General features: G+C 40.7%; 1 protein-coding gene and 1 long non-coding RNA gene across 3 annotated transcripts in view; both read left to right on the top strand.

Moving 5' to 3' along the window:
• Positions 1 to 20,532, top strand: part of UNC5D (unc-5 netrin receptor D) — a 525,831-nt gene that overhangs the window by 256,641 nt on the left and 248,658 nt on the right. The window lies entirely within an intron of this gene.
• On the top strand, positions 5,780 to 6,246 carry LOC146072582 (uncharacterized). The gene is made up of 3 exons (XR_014473200.1): positions 5,780 to 5,861; positions 5,952 to 6,044; positions 6,154 to 6,246. It is a non-coding gene; the product is annotated as an uncharacterized LOC146072582 (long non-coding RNA).

Raw genomic sequence — 20,532 nt, 5'->3', positions numbered from 1 at the left:
AGTATATGGCGGCTATTATTAATACACCCATATCAATATGACTGTGGGATGCGTTGGAACATTTACATACCTACTGGTCCGTTGTAAAATGGATAAAACGCACATAGGAAGCAGAGCAGAAGATTCAATTTCTGTGAATAATGTAAATAGTACCAAATTAGGTCTATTCGGTTGAGAGGGTAAGTATCAGTCTCATTCATCTAAGGGCGATATTAGTTAGTTACACCTTCTGGTAAAATTCAGTAGGCTGTTGGCCCTTCCATTAGACTAGTGCAAAAAATGTCGCTAGCCTTTTGTTGGGCTTGTGCAAAATACAGTAATATTCTAATGACAACATGGAGTAAATAGGCTTATAGCCCTTTGTGGGATTCCCACAATAAGTGTGATTGCTTTGAACACATAAACAATTTAACCTTTGCAGGGCTCTATATGCAAAATGGAGTATTGTAATCAGTACATCATAACAGTGCATCTGTGCTGAAACATTGTTGCTCTAAACAAAAAATAGCAATCAACAGTATATCTGTGACAGGCATGGCCATCGCCACCAAAATGGGTTTAGTGCAGAAAGTTAACAACAGTTCTAGTTACCATGGTCAAACAACACACCACCTCCTCTTACCTGGTCTCAATGGGAAGTTCTGTAATGCTCTGTCTGCCAATACAACCAGCTGTTAAACTGGCTGCCTTTTAAGCCCAGGGTTAGTGACATCACTTCCGTGTGTCAGAAGTGACAAACTGGGGGGATTAGTGCTAATTAATGGGGACAGCGTTCTTCCTGTCAATATGTATCGCTGCTGAAGCTGATGTATATTAAATGCTGGCATTATTGATGTTAGGGAGCTGTGATTTGTGTCCCCTAAGGTGCCTTCTCAAGAAAAAGCAGCCATTAAACAACTAAAGAAGGATGAAAATATAGTCATAAGAAATGCAGACAAAGGGGGAGCAGTGGTCATTCAATCAACCGACAACTACCTCAAAGAGGCAAAGAAATTGTTGTACGATGAAGTAACATATATTGAATTACCAGAAAACCCCACCTCGAAATATCAAGAAGAACTATATGAATTACTGCATGAAGCCAAAAGGAAATCACACATTAACAAAGAAGAATTTGACTACCTTTTCGTGAAACACCCCAGGATACCCACGTTCTACCACATCCCTAAAGTTCACAAGGATAAGAAATCACCACCAGGGAGACCGATTGTGGCGGGGATACAATCACTGAGTTCCAATCTATCCCACTTCGTTGACACTCTACTACAACCTTATGTGCTAAATAATGCTTCACATCTGAAGGACTCCTCGACCCTGCTAAACAAACTACAGCAGTTCAAATGGGAGGAGGAATACTGGTGGCTAACAGTGGATGTACAAGCTCTCTATTCCTCTATCCCACACGAAAAGGGAATAGAAGCCGTCGAATATATACTATCCAAATCCGCAGATCGGTCACCAGAAGAAATACAATTTATCCTTAGAAGTATTGAATACATCCTCAAGCGAAATTATTTCGAATTTAACAACACTTTCTACCTCCAAATAAACGGCACAGCGATGGGGACTAAGTTTGCCCCATCGTATGCCAATTTATTAATGGGCATGTGGGAAGAAAAACACATATACCAATCGTCACACAAAACTCATATATTGTTCTATCAACGATATATTGACGATTTGATCTTCATTTGGAAGGGCGGGTCGCCCTTCCAAATGAAGATCAAATCGTCAATATATCGTTGAGGATGTATTCAATACTTCTAAGGATAAATTGTATTTCTTCTGGTGACCGATCTGCGGATTTGGATAGTATATATTCGACGGCTTCTATTCCCTTTTCGTGTGGGATAGAGGAATAGAGAGCTTGTACATCCACTGTTAGCCACCAGTATTCCTCCTCCCATTTGAACTGCTGTAGTTTGTTTAGCAGGGTCGAGGAGTCCTTCAGATGTGAAGCATTATTTAGCACATAAGGTTGTAGTAGAGTGTCAACGAAGTGGGATAGATTGGAACTCAGTGATTGTATCCCCGCCACAATCGGTCTCCCTGGTGGTGATTTCTTATCCTTGTGAACTTTAGGGATGTGGTAGAACGTGGGTATCCTGGGGTGTTTCACGAAAAGGTAGTCAAATTCTTGGGTCAACCAGCATTGAAGTTTTTATGCTTGAGCTTCAGGTTAACGACTTCAATTTGAAGTTTACACACAAATGTGACCAAAGAACCATTGACTATCTGGATTTGGAACTCATGGGAAATCCAGGAACAGTAGTCTCTACTAGAACTCACTTCAAAGATGTGGATTGTAACAGCTTTATCCCCTTCGATAGCTGCCACCACCCGAACTGGAAAAATAGCGTCCCTTACGCCCAGTTTGTTAGACTGAGACGTAACTGTAGCCATGTAGAGGACTACTTGTCTCAATCAGCATTGATGTCCGAGCGTTTCATCGAAAAGGGATACCATCCACAGAAGATCGAGGAAGCCAAAACAAAAGCTTTGACCAAAAAAAGAGAAGACATTCTACTCCCATCAGGACTGACTAGATCTAATGAGACCACAGTCAGACGATCATTCATCACCAAATACAATAAGGAAAATCATCAAATTAGAAAAATCCTTATTAAACACTGGGACATCCTTCTCAAGGACAATGTACTGGGTCCACACCTACCCCTTAAACCAGACTTGATCTTTCGTCGAGCCACCAACTTGAAGAGCATGGTAGCTCCCAGCCGACTTAAATCTAACCTTGTTAAAAACACCAATAATAATGCAACCGGCTTCCTCACTAAAAGAATCATCTGTACACCATGCCTAAAATGCATTTGCTGTAAGCATATGGAGAAAAAAACATTCAATTGCAAGATTGACAAAAAACAACATACACTCAATCAGCCAGCCACTTGCAATTCAACTTACGTGATCTAAAGGATCACGTGCAGCTGTGGATTTGCCTATATCGGCAAGACTAAAAGGCAGATTAAAATAAGACTGCAAGAACATATGCGGAACATCAAACACAAATTGGTTGTACATAGTGTCCCAAGGCACTATAAAGATAAACATGACTCACAGGTCAACAACACCAATTTTACATTCACCATCCTTGAGGTCATCAGTCAGGATCCTAGAGGAGGTGACAGAGACCTTAGGCTGGCAAAACGAGAGACCTTTTGGATCTATACCCTCAATACGCTCTATCCCAACGGTCTCAATGAGAACGTTGACATTGTATCATTTTTGGGATAAATTGTGTCCATACTTCTTGAGGAACATTTATAGTCACTTTCTACTCTTCTATATTTAGAAAAAAGTTTCCCTCCCCTATTTCTATTACATTCCTCTAATTTTGCACACGGGTGTATTTGTCACGGTGTATAATTCTTACACTAGTTATCCAAAAAATATAATGCATAATGTCTATACATGTTATTCAAAAAATGTACAATGCCTATATATGTTATTCAAAAATTGTAAAAAATGGGTTTAGTATACAATGTAAGGCAAACATAACACCACAACCCTCTTGTTAATTTACATCACTCAATTGCACCTATCAATAGTGTAATGAGTTTTGGCACACACACATTATGGTGTATATATATATATATATATATAAAAAAAGTTTGAGAAGCTAGGGATCACCCAACACCACCCTATGGTATGGTGAGGTCAGGGCTTTTTAAAGCCTTTCCATCCAGTCAAGCACTTTATATTATTTTTCCCAACAGACCACCTCACTAATAAATTATTAATAATTTGTCCGCCATAAGTTGAAGATCATCAATATAAAAATTCACCGTGGAGGCACTACCCCTTTAGACATTTCATAAGAGACTTTAGAGAGTCCACATATTTAATTTAAATTAATCTAATAATGTCCAGAAATAAATTTAATTAATTCTATTATGTTTATGATATATAAAGAGAGCCCACGAATTAATACCCCTATGATATATTAATTTGATATCCACTCACCTATTTTAATCACCCCATGTTGATGAGCAACACAGTAGAAAACCGTTCCCCCCTTATTCACTGGGATTTTGATGTCCTTTATATATGGCATCGATCAAAAGTAGCAGCAACACTCACTTGACCACGATACCCCTTTAAAGAGTAGCATATTTCACCATGGTAACTATTAGAAGCCAACTGAATAAATAATTAAATATACACCTTAGTGAGTAAAATAAGTTATCACTAGCCCGAAGGACTACTACTACCATTATTATTTATTATTTATACCAACAGTGACAGATTCACAGCAGGGATGTGTTAACTAAAACACACCCCCACATCGTGACCAGCAGGTGGAACGCACCACTATCAGGAAGGGCGCCGATGCAGACAATGTATTCAGCCCCCCTTCCTGAAGGACGCGCTGACACGCAAGTGAAGCGCATAAAAACTAGGAAATGATAGCGATAGGCGAGACGTCATCCAGGAAATGCGCTGACACAGAATATGTGTTCAGCCCCCTTCCTGAAGTACGCGCTGACACGCAAGTGGAGCGCATAGGAATCAGGAAGTGCGCCCACGCTAGAGACAGGCGCCACTCTATCCCGGAAATGAGCCTTGACACGCAAGTGGAACGCACGCGAGTCAATTAGGCACCTTAGGGGACACAAATCACAGCTCCCTAACATCAATAATGCCAGCATTTAATATACATCAGCTTCAGCAGCGATACATATTGACAGGAAGAACGCTGTCCCCATTAATTAGCACTAATCCCCCCAGTTTGTCACTTCTGACACACGGAAGTGATGTCACTATCCCTGGGCTTAAAAGGCAGCCAGTTTAACAGCTGGTTGTATTGGCAGACAGAGCATTACAGAACTTCCCATTGAGACCAGGTAAGAGGAGGTGGTGTGTTGTTTGACCATGGTAACTAGAACTGTTGTTAACTTTCTGCACTAAACCCATTTTGGTGGCGATGGCCATGCCTGTCACAGATATACTGTTGATTGCTATTATTTGTTTAGAGCAACAATGTTTCAGCACAGATGCACTGTTATGACATTGATGTACTGATTACAATACTCCATTTTGCATATAGAGCCCTGCAAAGGTTAAATTGTTTATGTGTTCAAAGCAATCACACTTATTGTGGGAATCCCACAAAGGGCTATAAGCCTATTTACTCCATGTTGTCATTAGAATATTACTGTATTTTGCACAAGCCCAACAAAAGGCTAGCGACATTTTTTGCACTAGTCTAATGGAAGGGCCAACAGCCTACTGAATTTTACCAGAAGGTGTAACTAACTAATACCGCCCTTAGATGAATGAGACTGATACTTACCCTCTCAACCGAATAGACCTAATTTGGTACTATTTACATTATTCACAGAAATTGAATCTTCTGCTCTGCTTCCTATGTGCGTTTTATCCATTTTACAACGGACCAGTAGGTATGTAAATGTTCCAACGCATCCCACAGTCATATTGATATGGGTGTATTAATAATAGCCGCCATATACTCAGATACCCATTATTTCAGATATTGCAGACTCAAACCGGACCAAACACTGAACTGGACCGGGCCAAACATTGAATTTTACTTGTTGGCAACCCTTTGCAATGTGATGGTCCCATCCATATCTATTTAGAAAGGGCTCATATTCGTGACTTACAAAGATTGTGGACACACCGTGGTTACCTTGACCCTGTAAAGGGACAATTCGGGTATGTGAAGTATAAAATTTCTTCTACCCCAAATGGTTTTGAAATATTGCTCACTATACAATTTTCTTATGACCATTAGGGAATCATCCCTTTGAAGAGAAGGCTTCTACAGCCACCTACCTAAAAGAAATTATACGTCAGTATATATGTTCTAAATTATTTTTTAGGTATGTCAATCGTTTACACTACCTTTTCATGAATTTTTAAAGTATAAAACCTATACATATATATATAAAAAAATGATCTTTTTCCTTCAGACATCTGAAACTGTCCCAGTGAGGGAGGTCACTACCACCCACGTAATTTTTGAAGATTAACAAGCTGGTAAAAGCATTATTTAATTATTTTCGGTATGTCCAATATCCTCCAAACCTGCTTTATTTAATATATAAAAATGATTTTTTTGCATTAGGTATAAAAATGTATAGAAATGATTTTTCACACTTGGTTCTCGTACAGATTCCTGAAATCTGCCCCATTGAGGGAGGTCATTGCTATCTACGCAAAACTGAGGAAACACACGCTGGTATAAGCGTTATAATCTTTCAATGGTATGTTTAATACCCTCCTAATTACTCTCAAGTCCATTTTTTCATCAAGTCCTCTCTTTATGCAATCTAGCACTTTATTCCGTCCATTTTCTGTGCTCGTTCTCTTAAGTTACATATATATATATATATATTTAAAGACCTGATTGGTCCGCTTGTTTTTAATAATTTTTTTTAAAAAATATTATTTTTTATTAAATGTATGTATAAAATGTGTATGTTTTTTGTAAATATCAGTATTTAATATACCATTATTGTTATTTTTGCCACCTGCAGTACTAAACCCCTGATGAAGTCTTTTTCAAGACGAAACGCGTCGGGTTACTTTTATCTCCGAAAAGGACACTAATTCCAGATGTGATTCTGAAAAATTACTTAATAAAAGGCACACTGGTTTTATAAATACTTGTACTGTTTTGTATTTTGACAAACTGGTGGTGAAATCTCTATTTGGTGGTTAAAAAGCGCTCTCTATCTCTATTCTTCATATATATATATATATGTATTTGTGTATTTTATATGAGCCGAACTGTTAAGGCTTTTACTGAATAAATGTTTTAAACAAATGTGAGGAATAAGCTATGTACCTTTACTTATAAGCGCACTCTGTTCCTTTGTCTTTATATATATATATATATATATATTCGCCATTCAGATAGGACACAGCAGGCATTTTTCGGTATTTGGGCATGTACTGTATTTGTGCTAGATTGCAAGCTCCTCAGAGCAGGGCCCTCTTCCCTCCTGTTGTCAAAGCCCTTTTCTCTTCACATTTCACTCACAGCTCTCCGTTACTCAAACACTCAGCGACCATCTTCGTCCGCATACTCATCTCCATCATTGGCCTCAAGCCTCTAGTTGTATGTTGATTGAGTCCTCACTACTTATTTTTAAGCTGTAATGTGTATTGAACTGTGGCGCCCTTTACTTGTACTCTATTTTTGTTATTTATTCAATGTAATGCCAAGTTTTGTCTCCCTATACTGTTCCTTTGTACGGCGCTGCGAAACACCTGTGGCGCCTTATAAATAAAATTATAATAATAACAATAATATTTAATGTGGTACAAGCCAAAACTCTGCTTTAATATAAGGTTCAAACATACATACAAACAAACAACAACAGAGGATATTTTGTCCATGCAGCGCTCCTCGAGCTCGGTGCCTCAGTGCCTCAGGACACTGGCAGTCCAAGTCCCTGACACTATAACACTCGTCCCTACTCACTGGCCCCGATCGAGCATCAGCACCATGAGCACCAAACTAAACAAGGTTTAAATCTCTTCTCCTGCAATTAGCCCACTTCCAACCTGTGGCTGTGAAAGGTCTAAAAAAAACCTGGACTGGAGCCGTATGTTTGGGAGCCCACCCATCTATCCCCCAAACACACATCAGAGACCCAGTCCTGGCTTTGCAGTGAACCAGGTTCAGTTACCTGACTGCAAAGCACTGTCTCTGATGCTGGAAGGCTCCTTAACCCTTTACAGGGCAGTTGTGACCAGGGAAAAACAACTCTGGTGAAACTAACCTTGTTTCACCACAGTATATATATATCTGTCTCCTTTATTCCTTGTCTGAGTTAATCCATTTTAAATATTACACCTGTTTTTATTTCATGTTTTCTGTTCCATTTTAGCCTGATTCATATCTTTCCTCCAGTTCTCTATTATTGGTATCATCAGGAGGCGGTAATAGACATCCGCAGTAAACTGTAATGCTGGCATGAGATCGCAGACCAAAGTGTTTTAAAATCACTCATGGACCACGATAATGGGGTCTATACTGAAATTAGCTCTGTGATCCTATACTTTTTATTTAATTGTATAATGTCAGCATTTATCAAAGATGTGGCATGATTATTTATTGTGCAAGAAAAAATCTGAGCACTGAAATTATGATACTGTTCAAGTAGGTAATAGCGGAAAATGCAGTAATAATAATCATAACCGGCAGTGCAGAAATGTGGTGAATTAATATGCCTGGAGATACTGTACTGTACAGTATGTGTCATCTGTGTGTGATTGAATATCTTGGTTTAAAGCAGTTATACCAGTGGCGTAACTATAGCACCGCAGCCCCCGCAACCGGGGGGGGGGGGGGCGCTATGCTTGTGCGGGCGCCGGGGGCTGCAGTGCTATAGTTACACCCCGCCGCACCAACCCCCGCAAACCCCCCCTCCCCCCATCCCCAGTCTTTACCTGTGTTCAGTACGTACGCGCTGGTCCCGGCTCCCTTCTTCTTCTATGAGGACCACCACAAAATGTCCGCCCCCATTTAGCAGATAGTTCTCTGAAACTGTCTGCTGTATGGGGGCGGACATTTTGTTGTGGTCCTCATAGCAAAAGAAGGGAGCCGGGACCAGCGCGTACGTACTGAACACAGGTAAAGACTGGGGATGGGGGGGTTTGCAGGGGTTGGTGCGGCGGGCGGCGGGCGGAGGGGCGGGTGGCTGGCTGGGCGCCCGCCCTTTAACGGCAGGGGGGGCGCCCAAAATGTAGTTACGCCGCTGAGTTATACTGTAAGCTCTTCATAGCCAAGGTGCTAGCTTGTAAAGGTGCCCATACACTATGCGATTTTGGGCCGATTTCACCCGATTTCGACACTTTGGGCAGATAAATTGGATGAAATTGGCCCAAAATCGCACGTGTGTGACATCTGATGCGATCCGATGCGCGGTCCCGTGCACATCAGATCGGATCAGGAGGTCGGTGGTTCAGCATAAGATCATGTCCGACCTCCCTGTTTGCTCATGCCTGACCGGGGAGCAGTGAGGAGGGTGCTGAGCGCTGCGCTAGCAGGTGGTGAGGAGCAGTGCTGAGTGCTGAGCTAGCAGGCAGTGATCAGATCATCAGCGGGACGGGCAGCGGCGGGTATTAGAATTGTAAAATAACATGTCAACTGACTGGCCATTCTCAGATTGGCTGGGAGCTCTCTGAACCAATCAGCGGCCATCCAGAAGGGAGGCAGCTGATTGGCTGAGAGTACTCCGGCTGTCAATATCTGTGAAAAGAGGCTATTGGAATAGAATAGAAACTCTCCACCAGTTACCTCTTATATCAGATCTAAAAAACATATCTGATAAATAAAGACAAATGTAACGATAGTTGGCGGTTTACTTATGTTTCAATTTTATTTTGACAAATTGCAAATTTATTGATTTATTTTTTTTTCTAATTAATTGATTAAAGGTATTATGGTGACAGACAAGAAATGGAGGACAAAACAGGACAACAATTACAAAACAGTCATATAAATCAAATGCGTTCAACGCTTCATAAATCAATAAGACACAGGGACATACTTGTGCTATATCCCAGTAGGGACATTGGCTCGCCCATGAAGATATATGAGCACTAATAAATCTTGACAATTCAAAACATGCAGCCATTCTACCCCCACCAAACAATTAAAATAAATATAATGAACATAAACAAGGAGTACAAATGGAGTCGCGCTCAATGTTGCAGTGATTTGCCCGCTTGTGCTTGTTTGGTTTGTCAATGTGGCACCCCCGGTACATAAACGCAATGCTGCATCATTATAACTCAATGCTTTTCTATGACCCCTCCGGGAGTGAATTAGACACTAAAATCGCTCAAATCGCCATGAAATCGCACATGGCAAATGGCATGGCAACAATGAGCGTGAATTCATCTGTAGGACAGGATTTCTAGAAGAAAGAGGGAGATTTGCCAGTCACTAGATCTTTTTAAATAACATGAAAAACACCCTGTAACTCTGACAAGTTAACACCACTACTAAGGGTAAATTTACTAAGATGGGAGTTCTATTAAAGATGGGATGTTGCCCATAGCAGATGTAACATGTGGCATGTGCAGAGAGAGTTAGATTTGTGTGAGTTATTGTGTTTCTGTGCAGGGTAAATAATGGCTGCATTATATTTACACTGCGATTTAGATTTCAGTTTTAACACAACTCACCCAAATCTAACTCTCTCTGCACATGTTACATCTGCCTCACCTGCAGTGCAGCAAGGTTTTGTGAATTTGCTTAAAAATGTGATTTGCAATCAGGCCTGAAAAACCCCTTCTCATTACATAATGCATCTAGGAATTTATTCAGGTCCATTCGTTGGCCCGTGTGCGTTCGCACGGGGCCGATGTTTGTCCATGCGCATGTGCAAGCGCTGGGTGCATGCACCCATGGTGAACAAACTGATTCCGGGTGTGCGCACCCATATTTGTGGGGAGAGGGCAGGGGGGCTTGGGGTGCCGGGCTGGCTCATTAGCATATGGGAACGGCCAGCATTTCAAGGGTGTTCCCATGAGAACGCTGGTGTTCTCATTCTAATGCGGCTGTGACGGACATATGGGGGGCCACTTCCCGCCCCCCCCAAGCATTCCATCGAAGGATGTGGGAGGGTCCCAGTGGCATGCGAATGGATGTTTATGTAAAACATCCATTTGCAGCCAGTGAGAATGTAGGTGCCTTGGGAATGGTGGGCCAGCGTACCACCATTCGCAAGGCGGGATGTGAATTTGCATCTGGATCTTTGATCTGTCTCCTATGCCTCCAATGTCTGAAATTCCAGAAAAAAATCCAGAAAAAATTATTTCATAGGAAAAATACCGTAAAGAATTATTTCGTATAAAAAATCGCTTTAGGCTTTAAAGCGATTTTTTTCTACGAAATAATTATTTCTGGTATTTTTCCTATGAAATAATTTTTTCTGGAATTTTTTCTGGAATTTTTTCAATTGTTTCTCTCTCTAAAGTTTTTCACATTTTTGGGGGGTTTCTGTACCAACTCGCCAGACAATGGTAGAATGCACATGTGGGATAGGGTGACACTGGTTGACCCTCTCTGACGCAGTCATTTTTTGGACTGGGCAGATTAGGGCCACCAGTGTCATTTTTTTGTCATTTTAAATGTATGTCACTTTATTGTAAAAGCCTAAAGAGACCGGAGGTGCTAGCACCTACCAGGGGACGGATACCGCTGCGCCCAAATAACCTTTAAATCTAGTGCATAATAAAGGGTACTAGAGATAAATGTGCCTAGTTTAATAGATTTACGTAGTAAAACTCCCGTGCGCTAGAACAAGCGTACACACGGGGAGATTCTAGTCGGAGAGCACAGTGGTATAGCCGGAACTTCCGGTGTATGAACCGCAAGTGAATGCGGAAATGGAGTCAGATAGAACGCACGCCGGAATAGACATGAGCTACGAGCGGCATCTCCATACTGGTATGTAACACGGTTCACTATGTAACCTGTGAGTTTGTTTAGAGATATGTTTTCCCTCACTAGAGCGCTACTCTAGTACTTCATCAAAGGACTTATAGAGCTTTTTAATGATACTGGGCATTCCTCTAGCAGTGTGCTATAATAAAGTGTCTAATGAGTTAAGTTGATTAGCAGGAGGCGGAGTTCCATGGTATCTGTGGGTATTTAAACCGGTCATTTAGGCTTTAGATTTTATGCTGTATGGAGCTGCTTTTGAATGCTGTCTTGACAAAGGGTCCCCAGTGACCCGAAACGTCGACCATACCCCTTTTAAAAATGCTGAATTAAAGAATTGATTTTAAAGGATTGGAAAATCTGGTGAGTGCACTCTTTTTCAAGATATATATATATATATATATATATATATATATATATATATATATATATATATATATTCCTATTCTGGGAGAGATCTCCCCGTGCCCGGCACTCACAAGCAGCCAATGAAAGAGACCTCACCATGGTCTTAAAGCAACGTATATATATATATATATATATATATATATATATATATATATATATATATATATATATATATATAGATATATTATAGATATATCTATATATATATATATATATATATATATATATATATATATATACTGTAAATATATGTGACAGTTTTCTGTAACAAATTGCTTACAAAACATATTTAGCAAATGTTATTAATCCTTAAAAAGTGCAGTGAAGCAAAAATTTTTTTTTTTAAATGTAATTCTCCAGGCATAATAGTGTATTAAAGAACTGTCATAAGTCAGAGAAGTGATCCGCAACACTTAACAGCTGTAGGCTATAATACAGGTCCAAAAATACAAACCTACTGTTGTGACAGGAACTTCCAAACCTCCGAGTGTTACTGCGACAAGATAAGAATGGCACTTGCTGGTTTTGAACTTCTTCCAAATGATCAGCAGTTCAAACCTCAAAGCTTGACATCTGGTTGGATCCTGAGAAGACATCTTCTGAAGTAGGAGCCAAACTTCTTGCTTAGATCAGGATTGGGGAAAAAAAATGTTTTCTCTAACTTGCCAGAGCTTTGCAGCAGTCAGCAGATGCTCTGTTACTACTGTGACACCCCTTGCCGCCACTCTTATTCACACACTCCCTTATTCCTATAAACCCAGAATAGTCTTGCCCTGCTGCAGGTTATATTACACACTGAGTCCACTGATTAAAAGTAAAGGTTTGGCATACTGATTGCACAGCCAAAGGGAGTTTAACAAATCTTAGACATGACGTTAGTGTTGCTATTTCTATATTCTCTATTAATCTCTAAATGCTATCAATCTAAACAGATATTGGAATATTGATCAGTGTTTTTTTAATGTACATTTAATGTAAGGGTAAGTTTGATAGCACAATCTCCATTATTTATTTTTTCAGGAGTCCCAGTTTAGCATGGCTACATAATGATATGGCCCCTCCCACTTTTGATTTACATAGATAATCAAGTTGGCAGAGGTTTTATGTTCTGATTGGCTACCAGTTGTTTTAAACCCACATAATGTGTCTCCTGTTTATCCGTGGGTCCCCAATTTAAAAAAACAAAACAAAAAGGACAATAGATTTCTTGCTATATGCCAGCAGTTTCCAACCTTTTTTCTCTCCCGTACCACTTGATTAGAATTTTCATATATGAGTACCCCCTCCTCTCAATGTAAAGTATCACCCGTATTTATAGTGGAGTAGAAGTGAGCGGTATGTGTGTCCTTATATTAAAGAGTGGCAGAAGCGTAGTGAGCGGTCAGGAATCTGGTCCCTCTGTGTCTGGCCGCTGGCTCTGTACTGTCTCCGGGGTTCCCACTAATGTGCCAACTTTTCAATAGTCAACTCCAGGAGAGAGCTAGTCCCAGCTTGGAGGTGCAGGAAGCATGTCGATGATGACACAGTGTGCACCATTGTGCAATAAGGAAAGGTATCATAAATGTAATTGAATTGCCACATGAAATGTCAGGGCTGCCAACTTCAATGGGGAAGTCAGGTTTACTGTCCCGGTAGTGTTGGAGTATTCCACAAAGAAGGCATTACACTACAAGAAATAACACTGCCCAGTATAGAGGCTGGAGACTCCAATCACGGGATTGAAATCACAGCAATTTTAAAGCCAAATCCCGGGATCCTGACGATCTTGGGATTGGCCACCTTATTTTAACACCTAGGGCCAGATGTATCAAGAGAGTGATAAACAACCAGCCAATCAGCTCCTACCTGTCATTTTTCAAACCCCGCCTGTAACATGACAGGTAGGAGCTGATTGGCTGGCTGTTTATCATTCTCCATTTTATCACTTTTTGAAGCTTGATACATCTGGCCCCTAATGTGAAAGCTGCAGTCGATCTGCGCTACTGCGGGTCATTGACAACCCTCTCCGTTGTCTGTGCATGTACAGACAAGGGCGTGGATAGTCATCAAGGGCCATGCTTCATCAGCAATGGGGGAGGGGTAGGGCGTGTATCCACTTGCCAACTTTTCATGAAACTCCTAGGTAAAAAAGTATATTTACACACGGTACACTATAGGAGAGATGTAGCAAGACTTCACTAGGCAACATTTGGAAGTGTAGCCTATAGCAACCAGAACCTAGGATTTATTAATCTAGCACATGCTATAGAACAATAGCTAGAATTTTATTGGTTGTAACTGGAAACGCCTCATTTTGTACCCGTTAGAAGATTTGATAAATCTACCCCTGTGTTCCTTGCCAAAGGTCCAGTGCTAGCCACAGTGACCTTGTGACATGTTTAACACTCAAGCCATGTCTGCCATCCCTCGGAGGAATGGAGAATAGTGAAATTGTAAAGAGATTTATCAGTTTCCCTTTTTTTCCCTCCAGTGACAAACTCATTTAAGCTTCTCTGTCAAACAATGAAGAATAGGGGGGAAAAATCTGTGCCATTCTGTGTCACTGTTGTGCTAGGGACATCCAAGATCAATAAGACTAATGGCTTCTAGCTTTTTGTGATAGTCAGCCGGGGGGCCTCCCCTCCGCTCGCTCCTTGCGTAATCTGTATTATTGATGGCGATTTTCATGCAGTCAAATCTGTCAGAAGCATTATAATCTCACTTGTGTGTGTCTGCTCCGAAAACAAACAGCTTGGAGGAAGTAGGAATGAAACATATATATTTTGATGAAGTAATGAGGTGTTGATCTGAAATCTCAGAACATTGATTCCCGGTTGTTTTGCTTACATTCATTTTGTGAGCTTCAGTTTTATTATGGGATCCATGGGGCAGATGTATTAAGAAAACTGTGGTAGCACAAAAAGAGTTCGTGCTGAAAAAGAGTTACGCTGTTTGAGTGCACACTATATATTTTGATAATTTGTACTGTATTGTAATGATGGATACGATATAAAATTTAACTTTTAATAAATTTATTTTTAAAAAGATTTCCTCTTTATTTTTATTCCTTTATATTCTTGGGAACAAAAGAGGATTTGGTTATCTAGGTGAAATAAAGGGTTAAAATCATACACATTTAAACATGGTGCTCATACAAAGAGATGAAATAAGAAAGTGTAAAGGAGTAAAGTGTTAAAAAATGTCAGAGCCCGTGGTCTGCTGCACTTAATTTGATATTTTTTAACAATGTTACTGTAGGTCTCCCCTGGGTCTTATCGTGTTTGTGCACTTTTGCCTATATTTGGCTTATGCCGGTTACCTACTCAGATGTATTACAAATGGGGATGTATGCTGATTACTACTGATGCCTAATTATATTGGCGTTTAGTTCAGCATATTCCCGTTATCCAAGAAAAAAAGGGGGGGGGGAAAGAAGAGAGGGAGATTTTTTGGCGTGGGGTTTATTGTATCTCCTCCAAGTTTGAGGTTATACCACTCCCTCCGATCCTGGGGATTGTATTTGCCCCGGCTGGTAATAGTATTGTTGGAATTTTTAGCTTCCAAAAGGTTTTAGGGAAAAGAAGGTTTTCTGTGTATAGTTTTTATGTGCACATGTCGCCTTTAGATTGTAATTTTAATATTTATACAATAGCGTGGTTTCCTAGTTGGTCTATCACTGTTTACCTCAGTATATATTCCTATGCTGCCGTAGGGGTCCCTGTCTGAACCGACAGTTGGAGCCCCTTTGCAGTTTTTTGGATATTTATTTGGGGTTTATTCACAGTGATTCTTCAAATAAAGATACACAGGAGAATAAGACCCAGGGGAGACCTACAGTAACATTGTTAAAAAATATCAAATTAAGTGCAGCAGACCACGGGCTCTGACATTTTTTAACACTTTACTCCTTTACACTTTCTTATTTCATCTCTTTGTATGAGCACCATGTTTAAATGTGTATGATTTTAACCCTATATTTCACCTAGATAACCAAATCCTCTTTTGTTCCCAAGAATATAAAGGAATAAAAATAAAGAGGAAATCTTTTTAAAAATAAATTTATTAAAAGTTACATTTTATATCGTATCCATCATTACAATACAGTACAAATTATCAAAATATATAGTGTGCACTCAAACAGCGTAACTCTTTTTCAGCACGAACTCTTTTTGTGCTACCACAGTTTTCTGTATATCTTAAGTTACCCTGAGTGGGACACCCGCATGTGAATTGCAAATAGCGGGCAACACGGGTCCATAAATAAAAATACAGACGACCCATTAAGAGTGTGCAGACGAACTCCCTACCCGTCCTCTCCCCATCATTTTTTTGGCAGATGTATTAAGCCTGGTGAAGAGATAAAGTGGAGATAAAGTGGAACGCACCAGCCAATCAACTAACATACATTTTTCAAACACAGATGATTGGCTGGTGCGTTATCTCCTTCCATTTTATCTCCAGTTTCTCTCTTCGACAGGCTTTATACATCTGCCCCATGTTTGTTATGTTTGCCTGTGGGATTTAATACTATTAGGTTAAGAATGGAAAGGGCCATAACAGGGCACATATGCACCCTTTGCCAATTGAGCACATGATGTCATTACATTGTATCAAGGGGGTGGGGCCAGCAGCACTGGTAAGTGCAACCCTGACCAAAGATCCCAAGGTCGCAGAATACAGAGTGACATGCACAGGCAGTACCATCTTAACATGCAGGAACACTGGGCCCAATGTATCTAGAGCAGGGGTGGTCAAACCTGTCCTCAAGATCTACCAACAGTTCATGTTTATCAGGCAACCTGTGGATCTATAGTAGGAATGAACGCTGCATGTTTGAAAATGCGACAGTTAATAAGCACAATAAATAATGTTTTTAGTATTTGTTATCAAGGCAAAAAACAAACAAACAAAAAACATTCACCATAACAGGCATTTTATTAGTTATTACAATATTTTTATTCTATTCTTGTTAATAACTACATATTGTCGTTTTAACTTTAACCATTCTACTGTGTGCTGTGATTTCTTTGATATGTACAGTATATATCATTTGTTCCAGAATCAAACATTTGGAAACCTGTCTGTTAGAATCCTGCGTTTGCCCCATCAGTCACTAGTGGACTTACCTCTCCTGTGATTTGGCAGATGGCACACGTTCATTTCACAGTTAATAATCCATTCTATCCATATACATTTTAACTGACTTAAGACGTGTTATGTATAACAAAGAACATTAAATAACCACCAATGGATTGTGCCTGTAGGCACTACCAGGAAACCTGGCCCATTACTTTGTCATCTCTATATTTCTGTATTGGCCTCCCGCGGTCTTGTAGTAGAGCCTGAGGCAGGAGCGCCCTGCTACCCATTTGGCCATCCTTACAGAATTAAACCTAGCCGTTACATCTAACTATACTACAATATCTTTTGTGTGTATGTAGACGACAGTACGCACACATCGTAGTCTTAACAATTGATAATCGGGTCTGTCATATGTAATTCCCTATGGGGGTTATTCTGGTTAATATACTCGGATTCGAATTTGCATCCTTGCGAGTCAACCAGATCCCGCCTTGTGAATGGTGGTAAGCCGGCTCACCATTCACACAGCGCGTACGATCGTACGGCATGCGAATGAATGTTTTATATAAACATTCACAGCCTGCAGGGGAACACCAACATCATTCGATGGTCGGCCATCATCGAATGATGTGGAATGTGTAAGCACATCTAAGGTTGCTCAGAGCAACCTTAGATCTGTGTGCACATTCTGAGGGAAGTAGGTGGGCAGCTGACATCCAGGGATGACCTGAAAAAGGTCCTACAGTATATGTATTATCCATTGTGTTATGAATCTTATAAAAAATGTATATATAAATTATTATATACCATAGAGTGCAGCACCATAAATTAACTTGTTGCTATGTTCCATTAGTGTCAGGCACAACAGATACACCCAGCAGTGCGGTCTGTAATCTCTATGATCCGGCAGCAGGTAAGTGGCAGTGTGGAGATCAGTGAGGCATGGTGTTCCTTGCTAAATAGCATGCTTTAGGCTCTGCTGTGCACTTAGAACTGCGATAAAAACCATGCGGTCTCTAATAATGCAGAGAAGATTATTATACATTGTTAGATATGAGCGTAAACAAGGAGTGTGAGGTAGTCATCTCAGTAGGTTAATATGGGGAACATTAAAATGCAAGCACTTTTATTTTTAATTCTTTATTGGTGCTGCAATTAATTCAAATAAATTGACATAAATTGAAATCTCTCCCTGGGCATAATTACTTTGTTTTTCAACTGCTTTAAACCTGGTATGATGCCTACAGCGTCTTATTCTGAGGGTGTTATAAAAAGCAGAAATGAGTAAGTACTGTTCTATGCATCTTGGCAAAACCAAAAGGGGTGGGGTTGACACGTTTCTCAGTATTAGTGTGTGCATACTTCTGTACCATCACTGAGCTGGTCAGAGATTTGACTAATGTATTGTCTTCAAGTTTCATGGTGCCGTCCTACGTCCACTTTTGCCCATTGTACATTGCTGCAACTGATTTAGTGTGATTTAGTAAAAGCCCTCCCCTGGGGTGTATCCATGCTAGGTCAAATATTAATACAGTAGTGGCAAGGAAGTAGTGCATATGTGGTTCTGATAGTGATTGTGCCATAACTAGATATTTTGGTGCCCTGTGGCAGAAATGGAATTGGTGTGTGTGTGTCCCATACCCAGAACAGGGACATTAAGATATAATGGTCAAATGCTGGGTATGATGTGATTTGTTCAGTAAACATTCTCCCCCAGTGCAGTAAAGATGCATGTCCATACTGTACAATAGCATGCATGTCTCCATGAAAACGCCATGCCATAACCATAGGCGAATCTAGAATTATGAATTAGAATTAAGCCACACATTATGAATAATGCCCCCACATACCGCCACTTGTAGCGTCCCTTAAGCAATGCCCCCTAAAGTGCCACTTACTGTAAATTTTTATATGACCCTTCACTGCTGCTGCAGGGAGAGATGGAGAGCAGTGCAGCTGCTTCTATGGGAAGAGGAGCAGAGCTGGTGTCCCCTCTAGCCGAGTGGACATTTGAAATATTGTGCGCACTGTTGTTGTGCGTGACATCGGGGGAGCACGCCAGCACCACATGATTAAAGGGGGGGGGCGGGCTGAGGTGAAAGTGGGGAGAAGAATTGGAGCGGAAGCTGCAGGGGTGACAGTCATTGACAGCTGGGCAGAGAGCAGGGGCCTGCCGGCTGTATTCAGAGCACTGCAGGTCACGGCTGTTTAAAATAATACCCCCTTCACAACAGAAAATGCAGGGATTTACCCGGCAATATGGTCCCAGGATCATTTTCTGGTGTGAGGGGGAGAGACTACCACTCCCCTCTCCCTACCCCCCTTTAACCAACCAGCTATATCTTCGGAACCAACTGACCCATTTACATGAGACCCTACCCCCCTTTAACCAACCAGCTATATCTTCGGAACCAACTGACCCATTTACATGAGACCAGTATCATATTGAAGAACTTTTGAGTTGGCTTTGAATGATTTTGGTCGCGTGAATCTAGGCTGTTTGGTTCCAGAGAAATCTGCCATCAAAGAACATAAACAGTCATGAAATTACATTTAAGAAATGAAAAAAAAAAAAAAAAAAAAAAAACGGTTTAACCTCAATATCCCTGGAACTAATTAACCCATATGGATCCAGCCTGGTATCATATTGAAGGCCCAGCGATTTGGGTTCGACTGAGATCAACCTCGAGCTTCAGTGATGCCGAAGGAGGAACTGGCAGCCGTTGAACTGGGTGGGGGTTGGAATTAGCGGGTCCCATGTTATCCTATAGGGAAAACGTTCCAGCTTTGCCTGGCAGTATCTCCGGTTCCCAGGGGGCTAGAGACACTGCGCTGGGCTCGTTGGAAAGTCCCATCCATCAGCTACAAAATGGGCTAATGGGTGGTCCGGTGCACCCCCGGACCACCCCCTAGATTCACCTATGGCCATAAGAAAGTTCCAGACAGAACACAATAAAATCCATTTTTGGGTTTAGTGCTGGTTTTAGTAGTGCTCTGCATGTCAGATGGAAGAATTTTCTTTGGGTTGACCATGTCCCAACGTTGCCTTGGTGGTGGCCGAGCCACTGTTGCCAAGACTTTAAATGTCTTTTTCTCTTTAAATAATTCTTTGTGCCAGTCAGCGGTAAGGATTTAGCGCAGACACAGAAGTAAATTATTATTGATTGGTAAATGCTGTGACACCACAGTAAGGTGTTTGAAAAGAGAAAATGAAAGAGTGATCTGTTAGCTTTAGGTCCTTAAGACAACACTGGTTTATAAGGCTTGTGAAATTCTGTCGTTAGCATCGATAAATACACTTAAATTACTGTACTCGCTCTCTGTTTTGTTTACCAAGCAGATGAACTTTGTATGCAGGAGATGCCCTGCCTGTACCCATCATTCATAAAGCTTCCTGCCACAGCTCCGAGCTCTGCAACTTAAAACCTGTCTTTTCACAGGATAATAAAAATGTCCAGCACAGTTTACCAGAGATGTAAATTTACGTTTTTAATTTGCCAGCATGAACCAAGGAGAATAATGTTGTCTTTGGGGGGAGGAAGGGCCTTGGGTTGTAATTTCTCCACTTCAAGAAAATACTACTGAACATCATGGCATATGTCAGAGGATACTGAATTCAG

Source organism: Crinia signifera, chromosome 4, assembly GCF_055691185.1.
Source record: "Crinia signifera chromosome 4, ASM5569118v1, whole genome shotgun sequence".
Taxonomy (NCBI): domain Eukaryota; kingdom Metazoa; phylum Chordata; class Amphibia; order Anura; family Myobatrachidae; genus Crinia; species Crinia signifera.
The sequence above is the reverse complement of the archived record's forward strand: the minus strand, read 5'-3'. Positions and strand labels throughout refer to the sequence as shown.